The sequence below is a fragment of the Tenrec ecaudatus genome, chromosome 9, assembly GCF_050624435.1.
Source record: "Tenrec ecaudatus isolate mTenEca1 chromosome 9, mTenEca1.hap1, whole genome shotgun sequence".
Taxonomy (NCBI): domain Eukaryota; kingdom Metazoa; phylum Chordata; class Mammalia; order Afrosoricida; family Tenrecidae; genus Tenrec; species Tenrec ecaudatus.
In genome coordinates, this window is record NC_134538.1 from 81,268,951 (window position 1) to 81,281,673 (window position 12,723).

Sequence of the window (12,723 nt, forward strand, 5' to 3'; positions counted from 1 at the left end):
GCACTTTAGCTATATTGACTCCATTAACTCCCAATAACCCTAGCCTTGTTTACCTTACTCTTAGGAAAGAGGCTAAGAGGTTAAATATGTTCTTTAAGATCACAGAGCTAGTAAATAGCAGACCTGAGTTTTGAACCTAAGGTTCAGAAAGAGCCTTGGTAGCATTGTAGGGTAAGCGTTGGACTGCTAACCACAAGGCCAGTAGATCAACTCCCCCAGTTGCTCCACAGGAGAAGGATGAGGCTCCTGTAAAGACTTACAGCCTTGGAAACCCTATTTAGGGTCATTATGAGTTGGAATGAACTCAACAGCAGTGGATTTTACTATGTTCAGCATCCCTATCCTTTGCTACTGTTTTCACTTTATTAATTTAGAAGCTTCCCTATGCAATGTTACTTCTTAGTGTGATTATGTTTCACTTGATATTGTGTTTTTAGTTCCCCTTTCATTGCAAAAATAGCAGATATGATCGCAGATAAAGTTAATATGCTTACACAATGCATGGCGTTTTCACTTTTGAGCTCAGGTGATTAAAGAATTAAGAGTTAAGTTAGTGGCTAGTTTGCAATCAACAATGTCACTGGTATCACATGCGAGCACAATGAAAGTACCACGGTTTGCTAAAAGGGCAAATCGATCTGACTTGGAAGAAGTTAGGCCAGAGTGCTCCTTGGAGGCAAGGATGGAGAGACCAGTCCCTGGTAAAGCCATCATGTTCGGTAAAGTAGAGGGGCAGCCCCAAAGGAAGGCTCTCAAGGAGACGGGCTGGCACTTTGGCTCAAACAGGAACGCTGGCGAGCGAGGATGGCCCAGGATTGGACAGTGTTTCCTTGTGGCTCTGGGTCGGAACTGACTTAGTGGCACCTAACACGAGCAACAAGTGTGCATACTGTCACTGATTTGCAAACACTCAGATGTAGGGGTATCAGTGGGACCTAAATGGTAAAGAGCTGGCAGCAGGCAGCAGGCAGCAGTCTTCTGTTAAGATAAGTAGGTGATTTCGTGATAAAAACCTCAGATTTAAGGATTTCCAAAGGTCCCAAACATTTGTTACTATTTATAGAAACATAGTTTTGTACAAGATCATGACTTTAGATCAAAGTCATACTTTTTGACCCAGAGCATCTTTTGATCTCTTTTGTGGACGTGTAGGTCACAAAGCAAGGAGCGGGTGGCTTCAAACCCTGTGACTGCTTCTCCATTCTTTGAAGGTCATTGGAAGCTCGAGTCAGTGGCCCTCCACTCCTGGTCCTAGGTAGATAGCAATGACTAGGTCAGCCATCAGCGAGCGTTATCTCTAAGCCCAAGGAGTGTTTCTTTATTTCAAAAGCTCATCCTCAATAAAGACATTTTGGTTAAATGTTGGGGTGGAGTGGGGTTGTTCTTACTTAAATTCTCATTTTTATTTCTTATTTGATGGGACTTCTAGGTAATGCCCTTCTTTGTGATTTGTATTTGACTTGATTTTTGATCCATAGGGCACCTCACCAAGAGGCTCTCAAAATTGCGCTGCAGCTTTTATTTTCCATCTTGCTGTTTTCGACTTCTGGCTCCTGTTGCTTAGGTTCCTCCCTTCTCTGTGCCTGTCACGCCTCCTGTTCTAGCGCGGGTTCAGATCTGCTCTCGGTGTTATTTTCTCTGTGGTGGATGCTTTTAGAATTCTAGGCCAGCTCCATTTCTTTTAGATCCTCTCCACACACTCCCCCACCCCTTAAAAAATAATCTTACTTTACACAATCTTTAATTGCTTGTTTGGCAGGATCCTAAATTTGTATCCTTTTCTTTCCAGAAAAAAATATTACATCACATGAAGTTTTAATTTTCTTTTCTAAAATCAAGTAACTGATTTTGTACAGCCTTGCTCACTGTATACATGAACCATTTACCCAGACTTTGGAAAAAAACTGTTTGGATATATGAGAACTATAATCCTCTTAAGTAAGTAGGATATAAACGGGTTATAGAGGCACTGAAGCAGTTGATACCACTGACTAGGTGAAACTATACTTTGTTACTATTTGGCAGATACACACTTCACATTTTCTACCTGATTGTGTGTGCCAAAAAATATATTGACCCATGAAGATAGTAATGGCTTAGAAAGGGTACTTCCAGCCTCTAGGGTAAATAATGCATTTACCTGTGTACCCATAAATAATGCCTGCATTTATTATTCATAGTCATTTTGGGCATTAAGTAACAAATATATACAGTACATATTTTATCACTTTTATGAAATAGCATCTGTCCTTTTAACTTCCTTCTCTTCCTTTGATTGTTATAAGTCTCATTCATCAAACTTGTTAGCCTAGCTGTCCAGACTTCCACTAAGGACATTCATTCATTCATGCACTCCTTCACTTGTTCTTTTCTTCAATCAAGATCTATTTGACACTTCGTGGATCCAGCACTGCACTCCAGAGCTTCATGTAGAGCTGCATGAGAGGAGCAGGGGGTGCTGTGGGGTCGTGAGTGACAATGGAGGGGGCATGTGAGCTGACTGCTGGAATTAGAGAGTCCAGAAAGTGATTTATATGAAATATCTTTGGAGCACAAAGAAAGGGTGACAGTTCCCTAGAGGACCCACTCTTCCAGTGAGCCAGTTCCCACCGCCCTGTTTCATGGCCTTACTGTGCCCCTCCTCTGAACCAAAGCTGTATGCACCCCACACATGTGTGTTCAAAGAATTTCTCTTGGTAAAGATGTTGCTTTCTCTGTATACATGTGTTAGACAGGGTTCTCTAGAGCGATAAAACCAGATTGCTGATAATTATATATATACATATTTATAAAGATAGTTAGATATATAACACAAGAAATGAACTGTTAAATTATATACAGTCAGATATATAATACAAGAGATGAACAGTTAAATTATAAAGCAGTACAAATGGCTCAGTGCAACTCACTCCTGTGAGAGAGTTGTGAGACACTGGCAGTCCTTCAAGTCTTGAGGGCCGCCAGGTAGTCCTCTGTAGAGAGAGCGAGGCTATCCCACCACAGGCAGCAAACAGCAAGGCAGGTTACCAACCGTCAGTCAGGTCACCAACCGTCAGTCCCCAGCTCCAGAGATGTACATTCCAAGTCTCTGGTGAGGCAAGTTTTAAAGGGACCTCAAATTACAGAGGCACAGTTCACAGGTTAGGTGTCCCACAGGTAGTGTAGCTTGCAAATTGAGGCACAGAACAAGCAAGGCAGCCGCACACTGGTCCGATGATCAAAGAGCGAGAGACAAGAAAGGCGAGGCTCACTGAGCCATTTATCTCTCCGCCCTTCAATTAATCTCACATGTGTTTATCGGTCAGATCGGCACAATAAACTATCTCAATACATACATCTGTAGCAAGATCCTCCTATAGCCATAAAGAAATATAAATATATTTCAATTTAAATTGTGCCTTGTTTTAGTATATTCCAGTGAAATTCCTAGCCATCAGAATATTTTAATTTGTACCCGAATGTTTCTGCTTACTGGTGAAATCCTACTGGATAGCAGTTTGACATTTTACCTTTTCTGCAGGGGCTCTTAAAGGTAGAAAATAAAAGGCTTATCTTTCATTTAATATTTATTGTGATGGTTTTAAAAATTAACACTTGCATATCAAACATGAAAAAGTCCATAACATTGTTGTAATTTCTTGTGAAATTAAAATAATTATTCTTTATATCTTAAGAATATATAAATTGTCCTTCATATACTCAATGAGAACAAAATTACAATATAAAGTTCTAAAATATCATTTCATATATGCATTACATATTCTATGTACATGAGGGTAAGTCAAAAGCACTACTGCAGAAATCATAGAAATCATAAACAAAAATATTAAGATGTGAAGCTGTTTGTCTATGCATTCTGAAGACAGTGTTTCCATCTATCTAGCCCTCACCTCACGAGTTCTGTGCTCTTTGACATCATAGCGGAAGAGCAGTAGTGACATCACTGTGTTTCTTTTCAGTGTTATTTGAATTTGGGGAGCAAAAGGAAGTGTGAGGGGGTAAGGTCAGGGCCATGGGGCAAGTGAGGTAAGGTTGCCCAAAGAAATTCTCACAGGACAGCCCCTGCCACCTCATAACATGCAGAGGGGTGCCTTATTCGGAGAGGAAATATTTCCTTGGTTAACTCCTCTGGTCTTTTCCTCACCAATGCAGTGGTTTTCAGTTTTCTTAAAAATTCTTAAACTCTTGTGATTGACTTGTATTCTTTGTAAACATCTTTTAAGATTGACCTCTGTAATCTCAGAAAAATATTCTCTAAATCCTTCTGACTGACCCCTCTCTGCGCCTTGAATTTAGCTGGCCCTACTGATTCCCCCAACCCCATCAGAAACCACCGTCTTGATTGAACCTTGGTCTCTGGACTGTATTGGTAAAATAACTGTCTGCATTAGCTTCAGTCTTGCTTAAAAGAGTGATGACACGATCAGCTCTTGGCGCTAACAGATCTTTGTGCAATGATTTGGCACCCAGCAAGCTGGGTGAGGCCAAGTTGCTCACTTAAAATTGAAAACGCCAGCCCGTGGGAGATCTCAGTTTTAAGAGCGATTACATAAGTGGCAAGTCTGCAGTCACCCTCTTCTAGTGTTTGGACCTTAGCCATAACTTCGTTCTTCATTGAGACTGATGCTCTCCCCTCCTTTGGCTCATTTCTGAGGTCTTCCAGATGCTAGAGCAAGATGCTTGATCCATCTACAAACTGCTGTTTTATGTGGCTCAATACTTCCATAGCCCTGTTGCAAAATTTTGATGATTTTGGAAGCTGTCCATTTGAGTTTTGTTAACAGTTTGATATTAGCCTTCCCCCCCCAAATTCTTCTCCTCTGCATGGCCCCCAAATTATCCCTTTTTTGAGGTACTCTAATGAGATTAAGACAAGTGGATTACTGAGAACTTGTCTGTAGCCATCCCCTGATCCCAGAGACATAGCTAAAATACACTTGGTTTAAAATAAACTCATTCATGTACCAACTGGAACCATAATAGCAATACTTTTTTACTAACCCTCATATATTCATACATGCATATATGTAGATTTATGTGATGTAATTAAATCATGATATTAATTTATGTGTATGCCTTAAACCAGAAGTATGCCTCTATCAAATGAGCCAAATATAAAAAACATCAGAACTTCTAATTATAGAAATACAGCCACTTTCACGTATTAAAGAGAACCATGATGCCATTTGAATGATGAAACATGCATTGTAATTTTTATTGAAACTGAACAAATATGACCTTTCCCCCTCTTTTAGTAATGAAGTTTTAGGGGAAGAGAGAGAACCTGTGAGGCCCATTCAAATGGAAAATAATTATTTCCCTGTCAAGCCCTAAAAATTCTGTTATATTAAGCTGTCTGAATTGGGCTCAATGTGATAATGATGTACATTTTATTATTGGGATGATGTTACAATGAAAAAATTTCAAGCACATGATATAATAACTAACTTTTGATATTGCCACATGCTGGATGGCACTAGAATATTTTTCACTTAGATGGTGTAGGGGGAGAGAGGAAATCATAAAATCTTCTAAGTGGAAGAAAAAGTGATAGTATAAAATAATGCTTCAGCCAAAATAAATAAGTGTGGGAGTGGATGGGAGGAGGTTAGGATTCATAATGCTGATTCAAGTTCATATATAGGTTAAACAGAAAAAGAAAGAAAAATATTTTTGGCACAGGTTCCTAAAAGAGCTATTACTTGTAGGCATTGTTGTTCCACTGAGCGGTGGAATGTTGGGGCCGGGGAGTCAGGGGAGTCTCATCCAGTCCCCACTTCTGCCTCCTACCAACCTTGTGCTCACCTGCCTGCCCTGGACTTGACCCAGCCCTCCTAAATGATCCTGCTGACCCCATCTCTATCTAGTCTAGTCCATCCTCCACAATACGGTCACAATTGCTTTAGAAACTGCTCATCTGGCCACACACACCCCTGTGTGAAAGCTACATGAAGATGAAAGTTTCAGCATGCCCCTGATCCTCATCAGGTCCCTGTCAGTCTCATCTGCCATGCCACCTCCCCGCACTCCCTCCATGATCCAATGTGATCTCAACCTTGATCCCACATGTAGCCCTCGTGGCTCAGAATCTCTGCTGCTTCCTTGCCAGAAGTTCCCGTTGTATCCTCCTTCATTGGCAATAAAGTAGGCGGTCCTGTACTAAGCAGCTTTCTTTACTTCGGAGGATACTTTTTGGTACAGACGTTGCAAATGAAGGCTGGTGAGCTGGGAAGGGGTAAAGTGCCATCCGCAGTCATGTGAAGGGTTGGAAGAAATGCGATTGCAGGCGCCACTGGGTCTGAGGCTGAGAGTCGCTGAGAGTCTATTGAGCAAAAGCCAAGGTCACTTTCTGCTCGGCGCACCTAAGGAGCGGTACATTATTTTAGGTTTATGCCATTCATGTTGCATGCAGAATACCAGCCACACTTATCTCTAATTATGGTAGGAGACTTTTTAGCAATATTAGTATAATATTTTAAGAGAATATTGCAATAGGATATTAAAATATGTTCTGTATAATTTTATCCTAACAGTTGTGATATGTGTTTGGATAATCTAAATGACTGTAACATAATTAGCATCTGTAGTTCCATTTTAGAGGAAACCAGTAGGGTTAGCTGAAAATTAGAGAGAGTTAAATCCCCATTGTCCAGAAGTACTTGTCTTTCTTTATCCTCATCCACAGGTGCTAGCGTTACCTTGTTTTGGTTTATTAATCAAGTTTATACCGACCGTTGAAAAGATGTGGCAGCAAATAAAACCACTTGGCTCTTAGGTGTGCAATATTTAGTTATTCTAAAGAAAAACAGGTTTGAGAAATACCCCAAATTTGCTGCTACCAGAACCTATTAGCCAAACTTTTAAGTCTAACGAAAGGACTTCTTAGCCTACTGTTTTAAAGGAAAACAATAATTTGCTTTTTCCTCACTCAGAACGCCACAAGTATCTGTCAAGTAGGCACTTGCATTTCTGTGTGTTCTGTATACAAAAGGAAAACGCTTCTATCTTTGGTTGAGGAGGTAAGACAGCTTGTGAACCATTTTGGAGAGTTCGGTAGGGTGGGGCATGCTCCCTCCGCCCGATGCCCAAGCATTAATAAGCAGACGTACATAGCTGACTCTGTAAGGCCTTCTGCAATAGAAGTCGCAGACATAAAATGTTGCTGAACATATTGTATGTTGTTCTGTTTTCTAGCCATTTGGGCCAAGTCAGTTGTCTTGGTACAAATGACAGAGACCCACTTTTTAAAAAAAATTGCAGTAAAGCAGTGTATTCTGAGGCTATTAGCTATCAGGCAGAGTTGGTGGGGATACAAGCCAACCATGCTCAGCAGACAGGCAAAAATGAAGAGGGGTCAGGTGGCTAGCAGTTCAGCCCCGTTTGTGCCCCGAAGAGAATCTGACTGGACACATGGCTGGCTCTGCAGCATGCATATCCAGTGATTGATGGTACATTCTGGACTCCGCTGAGGCTTTTGTTACCCAATTCAGGTTCAAGACCTCAGCAGAAGCATCTGCTTGACTAATCTAGAGCAGGGGAAGGTGCCTTCATCGGCTCCTGCAGTGGGAAGCTGGGTTCTGCCCCTGGCAACTTGAATGCTATCCCCTTCCCTTAAGAAAGATGCGCAGGTGCTGGGGACTCCATTTGACAAAGCGTACAGTTCGTAAAGATACGAACGGACGTGGATTTATATAGTGACTGTATTCGCGCTATATTTAAGCTGGCAGGAGAATGGTTGATGTTTTACACGCATTTTTTTTGAGATCCAGTAAAGAATGGGGGGGGGATGATATATTTACAAGAAAAATAGAAGGGCTGACTGGCTTTTGGTAGGTGACAGTGAGAGGGAGCATGGAAGGCGTTGGTGAAATAAAGGGAAGGAGATGGAGAATGTGCTCAGTTTTCTGACTTGGGCACTCCAGTTAATAGTGGTGTCATTTATTAAGATTGAAGATACAAGGAAGAGCATGGTGTTGGGGCAGTGTGGGCTCAGATGATTTCCTCTGTGGGTATGTTATATCCAGGGTACCTACAGGGCATTCCCGAGATGAAACATCTATGAAGATTGATACTTACAATTCCGAAGCTTGTGTGCGAGGCATAAACATTGCCATCCAGTTATTCCAACTCATGGCAAGCCCCGTGTGTCAGAACAGAACTGTGGACCGTCGATTTTCCAGTGGCTGATTTTCCAGGAGTAGATAGCTGGGCCAGGTCTTCCGAGATGCTCTTTGGTAGGTCTAAACCTTCAGCCTATTTGCCACTACTTAATAGCCTGGTTTAATAACCATTTTTATTATCCAGGGAATTGGAGAGAGAGCATGAGCAAGTGAGCTGGACTAAAGAGGGAAAAAGATATACTTGATAAATATATTGAAAAATAATTTACTCTAAAAAAAATAAATAATAATTTACTCCTTGGGGTTGTTTGTGATTGGCCCAAGGAGAACAGTGAAGTGTGGAAAGGTTTAAGAATATAACTCTCCAGAGTGTTTAAGACGTAGGCAAAAGTATGGGAGCCTATACAAGGAGCGGAGAAAGTCTGGCCCGAGTTGTAGGAAGAAATGTAAGAGACCATTTATCTTTTCTACAGTGACTTCTTAAGTTTCATGTGCAAGGTCAGTGATTTTCAAATGTTAATGTGTACAAAAATCACATGGGATCCTGGCTAGAAATTTGGTTTCCTTGCCTCACCCCCAGAAATTCTCATACAGCTCTGCCTTTTGCCTCTTGACAGGCTCCCAAGATGATTCTAAAATATAATTTTGAAATATATTTTGAGAAAGCAGGAGGCAGAGTGAAGTGGTTGAAAGAGCCAGGCTTTGGAGTCAGATTTACATCAGGGTCCTTCCTGGATTTTACCACTTACTGGTTGTACAAGGTGGTTCATTGAAAATTGGGGCATTTTTTGTGTGTGTTTGTGTGTTTGACCCGTCAGTGTTAAGAATATATAATATACCTTAGATCTCTTAGAATTATTACAATATGAAAGTATATTATATTGAATTTCTAGCAGATAGAAGAGGCTCAGTAAGCGTCCGTTGTCTTTGTGGCAGCTTCGAAGCCCAGAGCACACTGTAAACGGAAAGCCAGTGGGGAGTGAAGGGAAATAACTGTCATGACCCTCCTACCTATGGCTTCAAGGGAGAGCAGGGCCAACTGCTTCCTACCTTGAACCCACAGAAGTAGAATTGCATACCATTAGGTTTTGTTGCCTCCTTCCTCAGGGCAGTCTTCAGTTCTGTAGACATTAAATGTGAACACCATGCTACAGTTGAGGTGAAAGTGTGACATAGAAGCCTTGGGAAACTTAACAGAAAGGCCCATACCTCAAACCTCCTGAGGACGTTAACGTATGATACTCCTAAAGCCTAATTCTCAAAAGGGTGCTACAAGATCAGCAAGACAATGTTGAACTATGTTTAAAAGACATTGTTTGAGCGGTCAGGCAAGTATATGTTTTTGGAAAGATTTCCATCATTATGACTAACATTTTTTAAAGTTTTGGCTCTTAGAGCAGTAAGCTGCTATTGGGAAATACGTTGTTTTTCACATTCTGAGTAAATGAACTTGTCTGACTTTTTTCTCCTTTGAGTGACGTGCTGCGGCTTTAACAAGGAGAAACCCCCATCTTTCTCCTGCGGAGCTGGCTGCTAGTCTCGAACTGCAGCCCCATGCCACTCACGGGGCAAGTTCCTCCCTGTCCTGTAGGGTTGCTATGAGTTAGAATTTGCATGGTTGCAGTGTTTGTTTTTTGGTGTTTGGTCTCATGTCAACAGTTGTCTCTAAAACTATCCCCAACAGCTCTGTAGAATTAACATCTGTAAATTTAAATGATTATGTGTTCCTTGTAATGCTAATGTTTTATATGTTCAGAAGAGACACTAATGTGAAAGAGAAGAGCAAGGTATCAGCATAGTCAGTAGCTACCATTGGAAATATGGCTACTTTATGGTTGTAGGTTTACAAAAGAATTATGCATTACCCGCCGTTATTTTCAAGCCTTGAATACGATAGCCTAACCTTTCTGGTCCAGCCCCTCCTGTCTCCACTTGGATGCTTGTATGATTGTTCATCCTGGAATACTAAGTAATAAGATGAACAAATCTGTGGCTATTGCTGTTGTTGGTGCTGCTGAGTTGGTTCCGACTCATGGCAACCCTCGGCCCACAGAGCGAAACACCACTCGGTCCCGTACATGTTGTGTTTGAGCTCCTTGTTACAGCCACTATGTCAATCCATGTTGTTCCAGGTCTTCTTCCTCTTTGTGGCTGCCCCACTACTTTACCAAACATCACGTCCTTCGTCATGGACTAGTCTCCCCAGATAACATGTCCACAGTACACGAGATGAAGTCTCACCACTCTTGCTTGTATGGGGCATTCTATGGGGCTTCTTCCAGGACAGGTTTGAATAGGCTTAGGGATTGGTTTAGGAGCCCTGGTGACCTAGTGGTTATGAGTTGGGCTGCTACATGCAAGGTCAGCAGTTCAGAAGCCTTCAGTCAGCTCCGAGAGGGAACAAGGAGGCTTTCTATTCCCATAAAGTCATGGAATCCCACAGGGACAGTTCTCCCGACTCCATGGCATTGAGTTTTGATTGAGGTATTTGTTCATAATTGTCAGATTTTACTTGTTTAAACAGTGACATCGTTTGTTCTGCCTACTTTGATCTTTCTTTGACAGAATCAAGGTTTCTTTTGCTACATCTTGAATCATTTTTACTGTTTGCTTGATACTCTTTTGATTTTGTATCTTTGTCAGTTCTCCATTGCTTTTGTTCATATTGAGTGAGGTGGAGTTAATTCTGACTTATAAGAGCCCGATGTCACTGAGTACAGCTGACCCAGAGAGTTCCCTAGACTGTAATCTGCACAGAAGCAGATGATGCGGACTTTTCACCTGTGGAGTGGCTGGTGGGTTCGAACTGCTGGCCTTTCATTTAGCAGCCGAACACTTAACCGTTGTGCCACCAAAGATTTTCCACATCAATCATGTTTTTAATTGCTCTCTTCCTTTCTTATTCTTTTTCCCACCTACCAAAAAATTTTTCAACGTATATCACCACTCTGATTTTTAACAATTCTATTTTTTCTCACTTCTGATATCAAATTTGTTTTGTTGTTGCATTTTCTATTTTCATGTAATCCTTTTCCCTTATGCTACGAGATTCACTTTAATTTCTACCTGTCACAGTCATTTCTCTTTTATTTCATATGACTTATTTCATCTATCATCTTGTTCATAATTCATATTTTATTTAATTTGATGAAGGAGAACATCTGGTACCACCTTATCAAGCCTGCCCCACCTTTCCACCAAAATATAAACACACACGGAGTGCATGTTGAAGTCATGTTAACATGAGGTCTTGATGGAGGGAGGGTAGGTGCTAATCCTGTATGACTGGGGTCTTTATGCAAAAGAAGGGGAAACATAGAGAAGGACACCTGTCAGTTTAGGTGCATATATCAGTGGAAAAGAAAGGTGGTGCGCTAGTCAGGGTAAACTTGAGAAACAAATCCACAGAAATTCATATGTATATGAGAGAGAGTTCTATATAAAGAGTTAGTGTACACTAAAAAAGCATCCCAACCCAGTGCTGTCTAAGCCCATAAATCCAATATTAGCCCATATGTCCGACACTGATCTACAAAGTCCTCTTCCGTCTCACAAAACACACACTATGACACCGACTGCAGGAGGAAAGCTGAATCAATGAGCATGCAAGCATCTCAGTGCTGGCAGGGGTCTCCACGTGGCTGCTCCCAGGGAAGGTGGGGGAGCCTACAAGGCTCCCAGGGCTGCATCAGGGTAGGTCCATGTGACTTTTCCTCAGGGATGTCTTGCAGGAAGTGAGCCTTGCCAGCTGAAGCAGGGAACTGGATATAGCAGCTGCACCCAGGTCTGACCATCACAAAGCAAGAGAACCGACAAGGCGAAAGGCGAGGCTCATGGAGCCATTTATCCCTCCGCCCTTCAATTAACCCCACATATGTTTATCGGCTAGGTCGGCACAATAAACCTTAATTATCTATGGTAGGAAAGGAATGATTAAGTGGCTCTACCTTTTGTCTCATCATACCTGTCATATTGATTGGCTTATTTAAATTACTCCATATAAATTTTCTGAGTGAGTGGCTGAGAGAGTTGTCTTTAAGACTTTTGGAAGAATAAACTACTCATAACTCTCTTCTATTACAGTAGTGTTTATTTGAAGTGTTATTTTCCTAGTCAGGGCTTTGCAAAACATTTCTTAATAGTATATCAGTTTCATAAAACATTCAGTGAAAAGAGTTTGTGGACAAATAATTTGGAGAAATACTGCATACCAAATCCTCCTTTCAGAAGAACCTAGTTACCTAAGTATTTTCATTTGGCAGTTTCATTGGCACTTCTTTGTCGTGTCGTACAATTGAGCGGCTCAAGCATATTAAGAAGCCTTGTGCAGTCAGCTCCACAATCAATTTTAGCACCTTTCTTTTTCGTTGGACCCGTTACTAGTGTGTTATTATTATTTTAACTGTGGCAAAAATATATACCACAGGATGTTCTATAATTCAATAATGTCTACGTGTGTACTTCAGTGCCATTGATTATGCTCTTTTGCAACCATTATTGATAACCTTTTCAAAATGATTCCAGCACTATTAACAAAAGCTCGATGCCCTGAGTTAAAATGCTTCCTCTTTCACCCAAGGTAGCCATTGGTCAACTTTGGTTT

General features: G+C 41.2%; 1 protein-coding gene across 1 annotated transcript in view; it reads left to right on the top strand.

The window, feature by feature from the left end:
- The window catches only part of SKAP2 (src kinase associated phosphoprotein 2), a 177,423-nt gene that overhangs the window by 102,160 nt on the left and 62,540 nt on the right, over positions 1 to 12,723 (top strand). The gene's annotated exons all lie outside the window — the stretch shown is intronic.